At 43.4% G+C, this 17032-nt stretch overlaps 1 long non-coding RNA gene across 1 annotated transcript in view; it reads right to left on the bottom strand.

Annotated features, from left to right (window-relative positions):
• LOC120396386 overlaps positions 1-10540 on the bottom strand; it is a 34728-nt gene extending 24188 nt beyond the window's left edge. The window contains exon 1 of the long non-coding RNA XR_005593091.1: positions 10462-10540. This is a non-coding gene — a long non-coding RNA (uncharacterized LOC120396386). The remainder of the gene's footprint in view (positions 1-10461) is intronic.
• Positions 10541-17032: the final 6492 nt, after the last annotated feature.

Here is a 17032-nt window from a genome sequence, read left to right as displayed (position 1 = left end):
AAAAAAGGATGTGTTCTTACCTTGAGTTAGCTATCATGTCATGTTATTCCTGGACAAATCACTTTCCTGGGTCCATATTCCTAGGAATCACTACATCCAAGTTGGTGGGACTGTCACATTTGGAATAGACCACAGGCAAAATAACCAATCTTAACCTGCCTCAGGCTCTCATATATTCCTATGCTGGAAGAGATTTGCTTCAGGCTAAATGATCAGTAAGGGCGAGATTCACAATGGGATTTAAGGCCCAGGTTCACATCCGACGAAGTGGGTATTCACCCATGAAAGCTCATGCTCTAAAATGTCTGTTAGTCTATAAGGTGCCACAGGATTCTTTGCTGCTTTTACAGATCCAGACTAACACGGCTACCCCTCTGATACAGGTTCACAAAGATACTCCCCATGGGAGTTAAGCACCTAAATGCTTAAGTGCAATGTTTAGGAGATACTGACATCCACAAAACTACTGCTCAGCTTCCACTTACCCTGTACACATTTATGTTTCTGCCAGTGGGCACACACAAAAATACCTAAGTCCTGATGCTACCAAGCTGCTTGGCACCCTAACCCTGGTGGGATTTTCAAATTAGATATCCTAGCATGCCAGATTTGGTAGGTGTGCTCAGAGCATGCCTAACCAGTACAATAAGCAGCAAATGGCAAGCTCTGTTTGTCCAGTGGTCCACTTCCTTAGTGGGTGGGAGACCCAGGTTTGAATTCCTGCCTTGAAGCAGGCACTAACACCCATGTCTATCACCTCCTAGAAGAGGGCCCTCACCACCAGGCTATTGGGTAACCTGCTGTGTATCTATGTCAATCTCTCCTGTTGAAGCTGTTCCACTTTGTATAAAATAGTCATTGGCACCATGACTTGAAGCTGACTCTCCCACATCTTAGGGGAATGTCCAAACCACCAGGCTATAACTTCAGTCTTATTTTTCCTTTCTGTCTGGCCCAATGAACATTTAATGTATACAAATTGGAACAGCTCTAACAGGAGAAATTGAGAACCTAGCCCAGTGTACCCCCATAGCCTGGTGGGTAGGGCATTCTCCTGAAAGAAGACCTGGGTTCATGTGCCTACTTTAAATCAGGCAGAGTAGGGATTTGAAAACAGGGCTCTCACCTCTCAGGCTATAATAGGCTGAGGACTATTCTCATAAGAAAGGTGCCTAAGCCAGGTCAGCCCTAACTCCAGGACAAGGTTCACAGCTGAAAATCCTGATTGCAGGGAGGCATCTCCCTGCAGTCTCTCAGTTAGGCACCCAAGACCTCAAACCCCTTTCCTCTGCATTTCCTGGTGGCTAGTTTGGGCAGTTCCCTACTCAACTTGCTGGCTTCTGTGTCAGAGAATTCTCTTCTCAGTCACCTAACTCTCCCCATATGCAGCAACAGCCTGGGTGCCTAACTAGGGGTTGTGAATTCCACTGGGCAGCAGAGTTCTTCAGGGCTAAGCATAGCAATTCTCAGCAGTGCAGTGCTTAAGTCCCCCTTGTAAATCTAGCCTTAAATCCCTGATGTTTTGTATGCAGTATGTTGCCAATTGTGCTAACACAAGATTCAGTTTCTGAAAAGCTTTGTCAAAATGTATCCGGGAATACAGGAAATCCAGAATAAAATTAGTCAAATCACAGTTAACTCAGAGGAAGATGCACTTCTGCTTAGCTCTGCTGAACAGTTAAATCTATAGCTTGTCATGTCAAATGAAATATCCATGTCCATGGTTAGTATTAAAGTCTGAAATTAGTTGGAGACAAATTGCTGTCTAGCATGTGCAGACACTCTCCTGGGAAGGACTGATTACACAATCTCCCCTAGCCTTCATTTCTCTCTGAGGAGTGAAAAATAGAAATTATAGTTCTTTACATTATAAAGTGAAACTTTTGATCTTAAAACAGAAGCTAAGGTATTCTATCTCATCTCTTGGCTACTATTGACTATTTCACAATCTTGCATTTCTCTTTGAATTAATAAGAAAAGTGTCTCATGAGTACAGAGGGTTTATTTTCATTACAGATGTATTCTGTAAAATACAGACCAGCCATGTCATTTTTATAAGTAATAGCACATGTATGCCTATGGACTTTTACCTCCAGATTAGACACCGTGAAACATTGTCATAGAAACAAATGGTAAATTTCCTGTTTAGCTCACATAAATCATCTCTCATGGATAAATATTAGAGGGATCACAGTGACAAAAAGATAAGGAAGCAATGCTGCAGGCCTGTTTATACTGTCTTAGAACAACAAAAGTCTGTTACTGGAAAGCTTCAGGGATTTAAAAACATAGAATATCAGGGTTGGAAGGGACCTCAGGAGCTCATCTAGTCCAACCATCTGCTCAAAGCAGGACCTAATCCACAACTAAATCATCCCTGCAAGGACTTTAAGGTCAGGCTTGACAAACCAATAAGGAAGGAGATTCCAACACCTCCCTAAGTAACCCATTCCAGTGCTTCACCATTCTCCTAGTGAAAAAGTTTTTCTTAATATCCAACCTAAACCTCCCCCACTGTAACTTGAGACCATTGCTCCTTGTTCTGTCATCTGCTACCACTGAGAACAGTCTAGATCCATCCTCTTTGGAACCCCCTTTCAGGTAGTTGAAAGCAGCTATCAAATCCCCCCTCATTCTTCTCTTCTGCAGACTAAACAATCCCATTTCCCTCAGCCGCTCCTCAGAAGTCATGTGTTCCAGCCCCCTAATCATTTTTGTTGCCCTCTGCTGGACTCTTTCCAACTTTTCCACATCTTTTGTAGTGTGGGGCCCAAAACTGGACACAGTACTCCAGATGAGGCCCCACTAATGCCAAATAGAGGTGAATGATCACATCCCTTGATCTGCTGGCAGTGCTCCTACTTATACAGCCCAAAATGCTGTTAGCCTTCCTGGCAACAAGGGCACACTGTTGATATCCAGCTTCTCGTCCACTGTAACCCCTAAGTCCTTTTCTGCAGAACTGCTTCCTAGCCACTCGGTCCTTAGCCTATAGCAGTGCATGGGATTCTTCCATTCTAAGTGCAGGACTCTGCACTTGTCCTTGTTGAACCTCAGATTTCTTTTGGCCCAATCCTCTAATTTGTCTAGGTCCCTCTGTATCTTATCCCTACCCTCCAGGGTATCTACCACTCCCAGTTTAGTGTCATCTGGGAACTTGCTGAGGGTACAGTTCATATGGTGTGGACAGCCATGCTCGGTCAGACCAACGGTTTATCTAGCCCAGTATCCTACCTTCCAACAATGGCCAGTGCCAGATGGTTCAGAGAGAATGAACAAAGTAGGGCAATCAAGTGATCTGCAATCCGTTGTTCAGTCCCAGCTTCTGGCAGTTGGAGGTTTAGGGACATCAGGGATGCATCCCTGACTATCTAGGCTAACAGCCATTGATGGACCTGTCCTCCATGAACTTACCTAATTCTTTTTTTAAACCTAATTATACTTTTAGCTTTCACAAGATCCCCTGGCAATGAGTTCTACAGATGGACTGTGTGCTATATGAATAAGTACTTCCTTCAATTTGTTTTAAATCTGCTGCCTATTAATTTCGTTGGGTGACCTCTGGTCCTTGTGTTATGTGAATGGGTAAACACTTCTGTCAAGGTTCCTCCCCCACTCTGAACTTAACGGTACAGATGTGGGGACCTGCATGGACACTTCTAAGCTTAATTACTAGCTTAGATCTGGTAACACTGCCACCATCCAGAAATTTTAGTGTCTGAATCACTTTGTCCCCCCAAAACCTTCCCCTCCCAGGGCAGCCTTGAGAGGCTTTTTCACCAAGTTCCTGGTGAACACCGATCCAACCCCTTGGATCTTGACACAAAGAAAAAGAAATCAATCAGGTTCTTAAAAAGAAAGCTTAATTAAAGAAAGGTAAAAATCATCTCTAAAAATCAGGATGGAAAATACTTTAGAGTAATCAGATTCATATAGCCCAGAGGAACCCCCTCTAGTCTTAGGTTCCAAGTTACAGCAAACAGAGGTAAAATCCTCTCAGCAAAAAGGAACATTTACAAGTCGAGAAAACAAAAATAAGACTAACATGCCTTGCCTGGCTATTACTTACAAGTTTGAAACATGAGAGACTGATTCAGAAAGGTTTGGAGAGCCTGGATTGATGTCTGGTCCCTCTCAGTCCCGAGAATGAACAACCCCCAAACAAAGAGCACAAACAAGACTTCCCTCCACCAAGATTTGAAAGTATCTTGTCCCCTTATTGGTCCTCTGGTCAGGTGTCAGCCAGGTTTACTGAGCTTCTTAACCCTTTACAGGTTAAAGAGACATTAACCCTTAACTATCTGTTTATGACAACTTCTTTCATCATTTTCTCCACACCATGATTTTATAGACATCTATCAAATCCCCCCATAGTCATCTCTTTTCTAAGATGAACAGCCTCAGTCTTTTAATCTCTCCTCATATAGAAGCTGTTCCATAACCCTAATCTGTTTTGTTGCCCTTATCTGTACTTTTGCCAAGATATTTTTGGGATTTGGGGGCAGGGGGAAGTGTTCAGAACTTCACACAGTATTTCAGGTATGGGTGTACCATGGATTTTTATAGTAGCATGATCATATTTTCTATTTTATCTGCCCTTTCCTGATTGTTCATACCATTCTGTTAGCTTGTTTGACTACTGCTGCAGATTGAGCATTTGTTTTCATGCCTCACCCATCTATTAGAATTCCCTGAGGGAATCAACAAGCACATGGGAATAGTGTACTTAGACTTTCAGAAAGCATTTGACAAAGTTCCTCTCCAAAGGCTTTTAAGCAAAGTAAGCAGTCGTGGGATAGGGGCGAATATCCTTTCATGGATCAGTATCCAGTTAAATAGATAGGAAACAAAGGCTAGCCAAAAATGGTCATTTTTCACAATGGCAAGAGGTAAATAGTGGTGTCTTGTGCTGTCCAACATATTCATAAAATGGTCTGGAAAAGGGGGTTAACAAAGTTTGTTGATAATATAAAGTTACTCAAGATAGTCAAGTCCAAAGCTGACTGAAGAGTTACAAAGGGATCTCATAAAACTGAGCTTCTGTCTGCTGGTATATAGAGAAGGACGATAATCCATAATCCTGCCCAAATATGTCTCCTATGGGGGTAATACATACAGCTGGAAACATGGATCAGCTTCAAACTTCTACTTAAGTGTAAACAGCTAGATGGGGATTTGAGTGTCTAATGAGCATTTAAGTACTGACACACTCCTGATGGGTTTCCAGGGTTGTGATGCACCTCACCACTACCTGCCCTGAGCATGAAGGAGTCTTGCCTGTGCTTGCTAGGATCAGCTTCTTGAAACCATTAGCCTCTGGCAACACAAGCACTTATTTCCAGACAGACCCAGCTCTTTCTAGACAGGTAGCAATGGGCACACATCAACCACCAAAGTTAAAGTGTTCACCCATGGGTGATATGGTGTCTTTGTCTTACATGTTTGTGTATACTGTGACAAAGTCCCTCTTCTACCTTGGTGGGTCCTGCGCTTCTTGGCGGATTTGCTCACCTCAGTGATCTTCCCCTCTGGTGGAACCCACAGTCTGGATCAACTCCTCCTGTGTCTGATCAGGAGTTGGGAGGTTTGGGGGGTTCCAGCCCAGGGCCCTGTGGAATGCAGCTGTCTATAGTGCCTCTTATAACAGCTGCATGACAGCTACAATTCCCTGGGCTACTTCCCCATGGCCTCCTCCAAACACCTTCTTTATCCTCACCACAGGTCCTTCCTCCTGGTGTCTGATAATGCTTGATTGTATGATAATTCCTCAATCCTCCAGCAGCACACCCTCTCAGTCTCAGCTCCTTGTGCCTCTTGCTCCCAGCTCCTCACACACACTTCTCTCCTCTGGCTCCTCCTGCTTGACTGAAGAGAGCTCCCCTTTTTATACCAGGTGCCTTGATTAGCCTGTTCTGATTGGAGCACCTGCAGCCAATCAATGTAGCTCTCTCCGGTGCCTTCTAGAAAGTTCTTAATTGGCCCCAGGTGCCTTGATTAGCCTGGAGCAACTGCCATTTTGGTTCCCATGGTACTAGGGATTTGCTTAGCCTGGAGCTAACATAACTGCTCCTCAGTACTTTCCTGTAGCCATCCGGCCTTGCTCCATCACAGTACGTTCATTCAAGAGTATGTGGGTGAAACAAGACAATCACTATGCTCTCGAATGAACTCACACAAAAATGTGAGTGAACACTTTTCACAATGTGATCACTCTATATCTGACCACTCAGTCCTCATCCTCAAAGGAAACCCCCACAAAACTTTCAAAAGACAAGCCTGGGAGCTTAAATTCATAACTTTGCTGGACACTAAAAGTCATGGACTGAACAGTGACACTGGATTTATAGCTTACAAGAATCTACAACCTACTACACATGTGTGTCCCCCACTTGCAGTTTTTTCCCTTATGACTGGAGAGGTTAACAGGCAGCTTTACCTGGAATGGTCCCTCAATTGTTTAGCTGTGACACTGAGTACATTTCCCAGACTTGAAGAGGTTTGTGAAAGCTTGACAGCTTGTCTCTCTAACCAACAGAAGCCGGTCCAATACAAGATATTACCTTGCCCACCTTCTTGCTAAAAAGTTTCTCATTGTGTGTGTGTACACACACACCTAATTCCTTTCATAGTATCTGTACATACATTTCATGATGAAGTATGTGACCCCAGCTTTCATTTGAGAGCTCACATGACATTCTTTGGTGAGCCAAAACGTACATACCAGAATCAGATTATTCCCCTAACCCCTTGCCAGCTGGCATTAAGAGGATGGTGGGTCAAAAGTGCCTAACGTTAATTTGAAATGTTGGCCCATTAGGGCTCCCCTGAACCCTCCAGAATTTAACTGATACACACTAGAGAAACCATAATCTGGTTCCTCATCTCAGACATTAAAACAATTCAGATCCAATTTTATGAACCCACAGGTAGTAACAAGATCTACAGCCCAGGCTTCAAAAAGCTGGCTCCCAAGTATGACCTCCACTGAGGCCAGCATGCCTAAGACGACAGGTTCATTTATTCTTTTTAAAGACCATGGGCTCTAAGAAAAGAAAACGCCAAATATTAAGATTCAGTAAAAACAGTAACAGTGTTAGACACAGGTATCAGAGTGTTGGGTGTGATATAAAAACCTGAACAGAATAGGATAACAGTGGACATACTTGGTTGAAGGAATTCTCTCCCATTCTCTGGTGTTTGAAAAAAGTAGATAATCTGAAAGATGCAGATGCATTAAAAAAGTTGGTTTGACAATGCAGTTAAAAAAAATCACATTTTGTTCTCATAATAGTGGTTCAGAGGCAAATGTGTTTCCAACTTCCACTTTACAATCACAGTAGAGTTCTTTCTTCAAATATTGAAGTATATTGCATGCCATGGCATCAGATTGGCATATGCTGCTAAGAAACAGACAAAGCCAGACTTTAAATAGATCCTGAAGAATAAGTGAAGAAGGAACCAGCACACTATTATAAGCTCTGAGTAGAGATAATCTCCTCAGATAAGGAAATACAGAAAATAATAAATATTTCAGAGACTGGTCCTTTTGTTTTCCAAAAATATTTGGACAGGAAGATTTGCAGCCCTGTCTATCAAAATGCCACAGAAGAGACCTTTCTTTCCCATCTTTCTCCCTCTCTTCCTCCCACCCTTGCCCTCCCCAAAGGCCATGGAGATTTTTAAATGAAACTATTATATTTTTGATCCCATTTGAAGCAGAAGGTTCACTATTATTGCAATAGTGCTTATGTGCTCCAGACCTGTTGTCGAGACAAGGCAAGGAAGGCATTCCTATAAATTAGTATTTGGGCTGGCAAAGTGTTTCCAAATAGGAGTAGGATTGCCTCCTGGGGCAGGAGGCAAAGTTAAGTGAAGTCATGTGGTGGGGTGTATCTTAAAGTTAGATAATGTTATAGAAGGTTTCTCCTATATTATACAAACAGTGACAATAGCAGAACACATTCAAAGAGGTGCAGCAAGTTCTGTTGCTGTTACCAGTCACCCTTGTCATACGGTACCTCAACGAGAAAGGTAGGTGCAGTGGCAAAATCTGTTGCTACCCCTATGCTATGCCCCAGAGACATCCTTCTGTGAATAAGGCAGATGCTGTCCTAATTTCCACTATTGGAGTCAGTCTTTTTTCCACAATAAAAAGAAGTTTCATATGAAATCATGGGGGCAACAAGCCAGAATTCATAAATGAACTTTCACATTGAAAACAGCTTGGCACTTTTATAAACTAGAGAGGAAAGAACCATCACATTTGGATCCAGAATCATATCAGAATTCCAACTTGGCAGGAGGAGAGGAGAGATTGTACAGGCCCCATTATATTGAAAGGCCTGAACCATGAAGTCAATTTCATATCCAGGTCTGAATTGCCTAAAGCTATATTTCCAAAGTTCAGATCCTGGGTCCAGTTCAGGATTTTCCCCAGTGTAAACAAATATTTATCGGTTCTATTAACCCCACTCTTACCGGGCTAACTCAAACCATATGAAACCATATTAGAAACCAGATGTTCCCAATTAAAAAAATGCAAGCTGCTTTCCAAAGGGAAAATTCTTCAGGCTATCATGGCAGTTGTATAATTCTGACGAAAACCCTTATTAATTTTTTATTATTATTATGGTTGTGCTAGTACCCCCCCCCCATTATAGCCTAGGGGCACCACTATGCTAAGGGCTGTACAAAACAGAGCTAATGTGTGTAAAAAATGAGTCATGCACACAAACACATGTACTTCATAGGTAGAGATGGTTTTCTGATAATTAACTGCACAGCCATGGGATCAATGTTATTATTCACCTCCAACAGCCTTCCTTCTCTGCCTTTTCACCTTCCCAAGAAATTATATTCTAACATCCCAAACCTAGGAGCAGGTTCAGGCAGACACCATTTAAAAAAAAAATCAACCTGCCAGAAAAATGTTTCCAACTTTCTCCCCAAATATGGAATTTCCTCCAAAATTACACCAGCCTGGGGTCCAGGAGAAGTAAAATTCAGTTAAGGGCTATAATTTTTTCTTTACATAAAAATTTACTGACTTTAAAGTCCATTATCCTGAGTCTCTGCAGGGCTAGCATGTGGAATTTCCATGCAGGAATATTACACCAGTGGAAAGAGATAGCCCAAGTTTTCAGTGAGACATAAAGCACTTCCTCCTAGCCTGGGGAGTTCCTGAAATGAGACTTTAAATTTGTGACATTGTTATATATAGAAAGGCTATTTTAGGTTATTCATGGAGGTATTTATTACCTTCAGCATGCCCTGAACATTTGGACTTGGTATTGCAGCAAAAGACATCTGTTTGAGAGGGGTTTTGGAGAAGACCGAGGTGTGCTGCTCACAACAATGAAGGGGCATAAAGGTGTTTTTGTGGCAGGCTCACCGGCTGAGCTCCCGCTGAATTATTTTAATGCTGCTGAGACTTAATTGTGTGTTAAGGTACCTAGAGCCTTAAGTACACATCTTTTTATTTATTTAAAATTGAAATAAATTAAACAAACAAGCAAACAAACTAAGTCATCTGGTTTTAGAAGAGTTGCAAAAAATGATTAATTATATATCACTCTCTAAAACATTCCTGACAGGGAGGTTAAGTGACTAGCCCACAATCATAAAGAAGACAAATGGCAAAGCCATGAGTCCTACCTGCTAGTGTAGTATCTGATCTACTAGAGCATAATGCAGAAAAGCTTCCCCCAAGCATCTCCCCTCTCCCAGTGAAGGGGAGAATAAAAGATTGGAGATCCCAGCCTGGCCAACATCTCACTCACCTAGTGAGGAGGAAAAGACAGACATCTCCTATTTCAGAAACCCAATGAGCCAGATAAAAGAAAGAAGGAGAAGCCTGGATATGTGGATACAGGAGGCAGATTCTTACCCCAGAAGCTTGATTCAAGAGGAAGGAAGAAAATGGGAGAAAATGAGCAGTTTACCATAGAGGGTAAAGTCCTTCATTCTATGCAAATTTCTGTACCTTCTTCCCCTAGAAACCATGATCTGGAAATCAGGACTCCTGAGTTCTAATTCTGGCTGTTCCATTAACCTTCTGTATGACCTTTGTGACAAAGCTCTGTCTTTGTCTCCATGGATCCCATATTTCCTGGCAGATTTCACTAGCCTCAGAGGGTCACTGTGACCCTCCACATAGCCCATCTCTAGAGAGAGACAAGGGTCACAGCCTACTGAGCCATTCATCATAAGCCAGCAAGGGAGGTGAGGAGAAGCAACCCTCCCTTGCACAGTCACTGTTGTCTCCCAGTCTCAGTGATTAATTGGGGGGAGGGGCAGCAAAGGGGGAAGCCTGGGCCCACCACCCTCTACTCCAGGCTTCAGCCCAGGGACCCTAATAGTATCAGCTATGGCAGCTGATCTTCTAGAAACAGGATACATACAATTCCCTGGGCTACTTCCCCACAGCAGCCCTCACTTCCTCAAGCTTCACTTCACCCTTACCTCAGGGCCTCCTTCTCTGTGCCTGATATATGGTGTGTACTGCTTAGTCTCTCCAACAGCACAACTTCCTCCCACTGCTGCTGATATGTGCACCTCCCTGACTAACGGGGAGGTTTTTAACTAGTTTCAGCCAGCCCCTGATTGGCTTCAGGTGTCCCAATCAAACTAGCTGTCTCCACTGCTTTCTGGAAGGATCTTAATTGGCCCCAGGTGTCTTGATTAACCTGGAGCAATTGCCATTTGGTTACCATGGTAACAGGGATTTGTTTAGCCTGGGGTTAACATGCCTGTTTCTCGCTACTTTCCTATAGTCAGCTGGCCTTGCCCCATCGTACCTTGGGTAAATTCCTCAGCCTCTGTCTTTTTTCTCATCTGTAAGTTCATATGCATATAGAATCATAGAATCATAGAATCTCAGGGTTGGAAGGGACCTCAGGAGGTCATCTAGTCCAACCCCCTGCTCAAAGCAGGACCAAACCCAACTAAATCATCCCAGCCAGGGCTTTGTCAAGCCTGACCTTAAAAACCTCTAAGGAAGGAGATTCCACCACCTCCCTAGGTAACCCATTCCAGTTCTTCACCACCCTACTAGTGAAAAAGTTTTTCCTAATGTCCAACCTAAACCTCTGCAACTTGTGACCATTACTCCTTGTTCTGTCATCTTCTATCACTGAGAACAGTCTAGATCCATCCTCTTTGGAACCCCCTTTCAGGTAGTTGAACGCAGCTATCAAATCCCCCCTCATTCTTCTCTTCTGCAGGCTAAACAATCCCAGTTCCCTCAGCCTCTCCTCATAAGTCATGTGCTCCAGCCCCCTAATCATTTTTGTTGCCCTCCGCTGGACTCTCTCCAATTTATCCACATCCTTCTTGTAGTGTGGGGCCCAAAACTGGACACAGTACTCCAAATGAGGCCTCACCAATGCTGAGTAGAGGGGAATGATCACATCCCTCAATCTGCTGGAAATGCCCCTACTTATACAACCCAAAATGCCATTAGCCTTCTTGGCAACAAGGGCACACTGTTGACTCATATTCAGCTTTTTGTCCACCATAACCCCTAGGTCCTTTTCTGCAGAACTGCTGCCCAGTCATTCGGTCCCTAGTCTGTAGCAGTGCATGGGATTCTTCCGTCCTAAGTGCAAGACTCTGCACTTGTCCTTGTTGAACCTCATCATATTTCTTTTGGCCCAATCCTCTAATTTTTCTAGGTCCCTCTGTATCCTATCCCTAACCTCCAGCGTATCAACCACTCCTCCCAGTTTAGTGTCATCTGCAAACTTGCTAAGGGTGCAGTCCACACCATCCTCCAGATCGTTAATGAAGATATTGAATAAAACCGGCCCCAGCACCGACCCTTGGGGCACTCCACTTGATACTGGCTGCCAACTAGACATGGAACCATTGATTACATTGATATAGAAGCCACCTCATTTACACTCAAGGTATCAGCCTTTCTGATAAATTTGGGAAGTGGAAGGCTTAAACTAGAGAAAACTTTTAGAGAAAAATAATTTTCTATTATATTAAAATAATAAGTCAAAACATTTAATTATTTTTTTCAAAAGTTTTCAATGTATTTATAGGCAGATCTGCACCTAATTTCTTAGTGTAACTGCATCTTATGTAACTGTTGGCTATAATTTAATCTTTCCAACCGTCCTCCTGCTTGCTCTTAAGTGGCAGATTTTAATTCAGATCCATAACCAACTGCAGCAGGCAGCCACAAACCTTCCCAGCAGACTCTTCCAGAGGTTAGTTCTTTAGTGGGAGTTAATTGAATGACGTGATACTGAAATATTCAGACCCCATTGAAGAAAACCTGTGGGAATAGTCTTCCTGCAGCCAAAAAGAGTAAACATGCATAGGCTAAGATGTCCAGAATGGTCAGCTGAAGGAGTGGCACTGCGTTTTTAAAGGGAATGAAAATATACTGAATTTACATTGAGTGCAAAGAGTCAATAGAGCATTTTCGCATACAAAGATCTTAAGCCATATTATAATTAGAAGGAAAAAAAACCCACAGCCCTGGTCACATTTGCTAATCTGAACTTCATGCTAGAGCAAAAAGTCATATCCTTAGTCTTAGAAATAGTGAGACAAGGAGCTTCTGTCAGAGTCTGTAGCAGTGGTTCCAGACACTGAGCCATATCACAAGTAGTTCAGTCACGAGGTCAGCATCTAGCCTTAGAAAATAAGAGAGTAATTGAATCAGCAGATCTTGAACATCTGGCTGAGATGTACAGTTTGCGAAGTTCAGAGGAGATGTGGGTACTAGGCTTGTGTATATAAAAAGTAGGGATTTAAAGTCAGTTTGGAGGCATACACAGAGGCTCCTAAAATCTGGGTGTGAACTGGCAGGTTCCCAGCTCAGCAGATAGAGAGCAAGTGCATGGAATGAAAGGAAGTTTCAGGTGGTGGCTGTCAGAGGCCTGTACATTTCTCCTTCAGTGTAAATATAGGCCATGTATTAGGAACACAGGGATTGCCCTACAGGATCAGACCAGTGATTTGTCTAGTTTGGTGTTCTGTGTCTGACAGTAGCCTCTAATGGATGCTTCAGAGGAAGTTGCAAAAAAAAACCATAATAGGTCATTGTGAAATAACCTCACCATAAGGGAAGATTCTTCATAAAACAAGGTAGCAGTTAATGCATGCCCAGAAGAATGCAGGTTTATATCCCTTATAAGAACAGCCATACTGGGTCAGACCAATGGTCCATATAGCTCAGTATTCTGTTATCTGACAGTGCACAGAAAGAATGAACAGAACAAGGAAATTTCAACTGATCCCCTGTCATCCAATCCCAGTTTCTGGCAGTGTCTATAGGATAAAAAAAATGTACAATGTAACTGCATATGTTGTCTTTCTGCATATAAAACCAGTTTCTGAATCAGAGATTAGATTATGAGGTATCATAAGTGCGAGTTCTTTTAAAGTCAGCATTTGAAACAAGGAGATATTGTTTTGTATTGTGTTCCCACCCGCCCCCTGCCCCTCCTTACTGATCCAATGTTCTTGTCCTTAGAACAAGGATAGAAGAGCAGTTAGCACCCATGAGCATGGCCACAGGAAGCAATAAAAGACTGATATAGCTACCATGGGAGAGAGCACTATAACTTCAATCTAACTGGTTGAGAAATAAGACCAAACATTAATAGGGATAAATAGTCCTATTAAGCATTAGCTCCTTATGTCTTTGCCAGTGAGTAAGTACTTTTATTTGTCTCTCACTGGATTCTCACCAGCAGCCAACTCATCAGTGAAAGTGCCAATTTCCAAAGCATTGCCTGGCCATGAACTGCCTATGGCTCCTAACATCTCTCGAGCTTTAATTTTAAAATAAATAACAAGGTGTCATTACACAAACTGCTTTTAAATAAAGCAGATCACCTTTGATTTTAAGAACAGGTCATTCTGGTGTTTTGCTGCTATCTATTTTATGTATATGTTTACAACTTATCACTAACAAATAAATGAATAAATAAATGACTCAGAACTATTTAAGGTCCTGATCCTGTAAAGACAAATATAACTGCTTAACTTTAGCACTATGAGTACCCAATTTCGAGTCTTATTGTTCATAGACCCAGTCTATGTAACCTTTTGTTCTTCAGGGTATGTCTACACTATGGGATTATTCCGATTTTACAGAAACCATTTTTTTAAAACAGATTGTATAAAGTCGAGTGCACGCGGCCACACTAAGCACATTAATTCGGCAGTGTGCGTCCATGTACCGAGGCTAGCGTCGATTTCCGGAGCGTTGCACTGTGGGTAGCTATCCCATAGCTATCCCATAGTTCCCGCAGTCTCCCCCGCCCATTGGAATTCTGGGTTGAGATCCCAATGCATGATGGGGCAAAAACAGTGTCGCGGGTGATTCTGGGTAAATGTCGCCACTCAATCCTTCCTCCGTGAAAGCAATGGCAGACAATCATTTCGCGCCCTTTTTCACCTGGATTGCCTTGGCAGACGCCATAGCATGGCAACCATGGAGCCTGTTTTGCCTTTTGTCACTGTCACCGTATGTGTACTGGATGCTGCTGACAGAGGCGGTACTGCAGTGCTACACAGCAGCATTCATTTGCCTTTGCAAGGTAGCAGAGATGATTACCATCCCTATTGCACCGTCTGCCATTGTAAATTGGTGATGAGATGATGGTTATCAGTCATTTTGCACCATTTGCATTTGGCAATTGGCAATGACGATTATCAATCCTTTTGTACCGTCTGCTGCTGTCATGGGTGCTTCTGGCTGGCCTCGCTGAGGTCGGCTGGGGGCGCATGGACAAAAATGGGAATGACTCCCTGGTTCATTCCCTTCTTTATGTTTTGTCTAAAAATAGAGTCAGTCCTGCCTAGAATATGGGGCAAGTGTACTAGAGAACCAGAGAGCACAGCCGCTCCGTATCAGAGCCTCAGAGATCCCGCAGAAATGATGAGCTGCATGCCATTCTAGGGAGTGCCCCTGCAACAACCCCACCCATTGCTTCCCTCCTCCCCCAACCCTCCTGGGCTACCGTGGTAGTGTCCCCCCATTTGTGTGATGAAGTAATAAAGAATGCAGGAATAAGAAACACTGACTTTTAGTGAGACAAAATGACAGGGAAGCAGCCTCCAGCTGCTATGATAGTCCAGGCAGGACATTAAAGGGTGTGGGGGGAAGAGGAGCTCAGCCCCCAGTTGCTATGATGAGGACGGTTACCAATCCTTTTGTACCATCTGCCGGGAATGACTGGGAGTCATTCCTATTTTTACCCAGGCGCCCCCGGCCGACCTCACCGAGGCCAGCCAGGAGTACTCACGGGCTGATGATGACGATGGATAGCAGTCATATTGTACCGTCTACCACCGGGAAGGGGATGCTGGTGTTCAGCACTGCAAGACCCCGTCTACCAGCAGCATGCAGTAGACATAGGGTGACATTGAAAAAAGGCGAGAAACAATTTTTCCCCTTTTATTTCGGGGGGGGGGCAAGGGTGTAAATTGACAACATACACCCTGAAACACCCGGGAAAATGTTTTTGACCCTTCAGGCATTTGGAGCTCAGCCAAGAATGCAAATGCTTTTCGGAGACTGCGGGGACTGTGGGATAGCTGGAGTCCTCAGTACCCCCTCCCTCCATGAGCCTCCATTTGATTCTTTGGCTTTCCGTTACGCTTCTCACACAGCACTGTGCTGAGTCCCTGCTGTGGCCTCTGTCTATCATAGCCTGGAGATTTTTTCAAATGCTTTGTCATTTCGTCTTCTGTAACGGAGCTCTGATAGAACAGATTTGTCTCCCCATACAAGTGATCAGATCCAGTATCTCCCGTACGGTCCATGCTGGAGCTCTTTTTTGGATTTGGGACTGCATCGCCACCCGTGCTGATCAGAGCTCCATGCTAGGCAAACAGTAAATGAAATTCAAAAGTTTGCAGGGCCTTTCCTGACTACCTGGCCAGTGCATCCGAGTTCAGATTGCTTTCCAGAGCGATCACAATGGTGCACTGTGGGATACCGCCCAGAGGCCAATACCGTCGATTTGCGGCCACACTAACCCTAATTCGACATAGCAATACCGATTTCAGCGCTACTCCTCTCATCGGGGAGGAGTACAGAAATTGGTTTAAAGAGCCCTTTATATCGATATAAAGGGCCTCATTGTGTGGCCAGGTGCAGGGTTAAATCAGTTTAACACTGCTAAATTCAGTTTAAACGCGTAGTGTAGACCAGGCCTCTCGCTAACACTCTTATCCACCCTCCCGTTTGCTCTGATTTTTTTTTAAAGCCACTTGTTGTTTCTTATCTTTAATTAAATTGTAAACTCATCAGAGCTGGGATTCTGTACAGCACCTAGCATGATGTTCTTGTCTTTAGCCCTTTGGAAGCCATTGTAATATAAATGTTAAATGTAATGATGCTGATAATGATAATACTTTGAAGGGAATAAAGACACAATATTTTTCTATGAAGTGTTAGTCACCTACATGGTTAGTCACCTACATGGTTAGTCACCATCACTAACATGGCACCAGGTCAGACAAAAAACAAACAAACAAAAAAAACGCTTGCAAATAAGCAAATAAACTTCCCTTCCTTATATAAAGACCTTCTGGTATGATTGTGCATCAGGTGTATGTACAAAAGAAGACAAAGTGCTTATCTTCACTGGTTGCACTGACTTAACTTAAATTGATTTAGTTAAACTGGTGCAAATGTAATACCAACAGACCCAGGTCGTCAATATTGAAACTGGGACCTCTGGAGCTTAGTGCATGAACCTCTACCGCATGAGCTAAAAGACAACTGTCTGCTAGCTAAGGCTGTAGAGCACAGTCATTTATCTCTCTCTCTAAGGCTAGGTCTACACTGTGGGGGGGGGGTCGACTTAAGATACACAACTTCAGCTACGCAAATAGTGTAGCTGAAGTTGGCGTATCTTAGGTCGATTTACCTGTCCGTGAGGACAGCAGCGAGTCGGCCACTGCCTCTCCCCTGTCGACTCTCTGCCTCCTCTCGCCATAGTGGAGTTCCGGAGTCGATGGCAGAGTGATCGGGGATCAATTTTATCGTGTCTACACTAGA

The sequence above is a fragment of the Mauremys reevesii genome, linkage group 2, assembly GCF_016161935.1.
Source record: "Mauremys reevesii isolate NIE-2019 linkage group 2, ASM1616193v1, whole genome shotgun sequence".
NCBI lineage: Eukaryota > Metazoa > Chordata > Testudines > Geoemydidae > Mauremys > Mauremys reevesii.
Note: the sequence above shows the minus strand (reverse complement) of the source record. Positions and strands in the feature narration are given on the sequence as shown.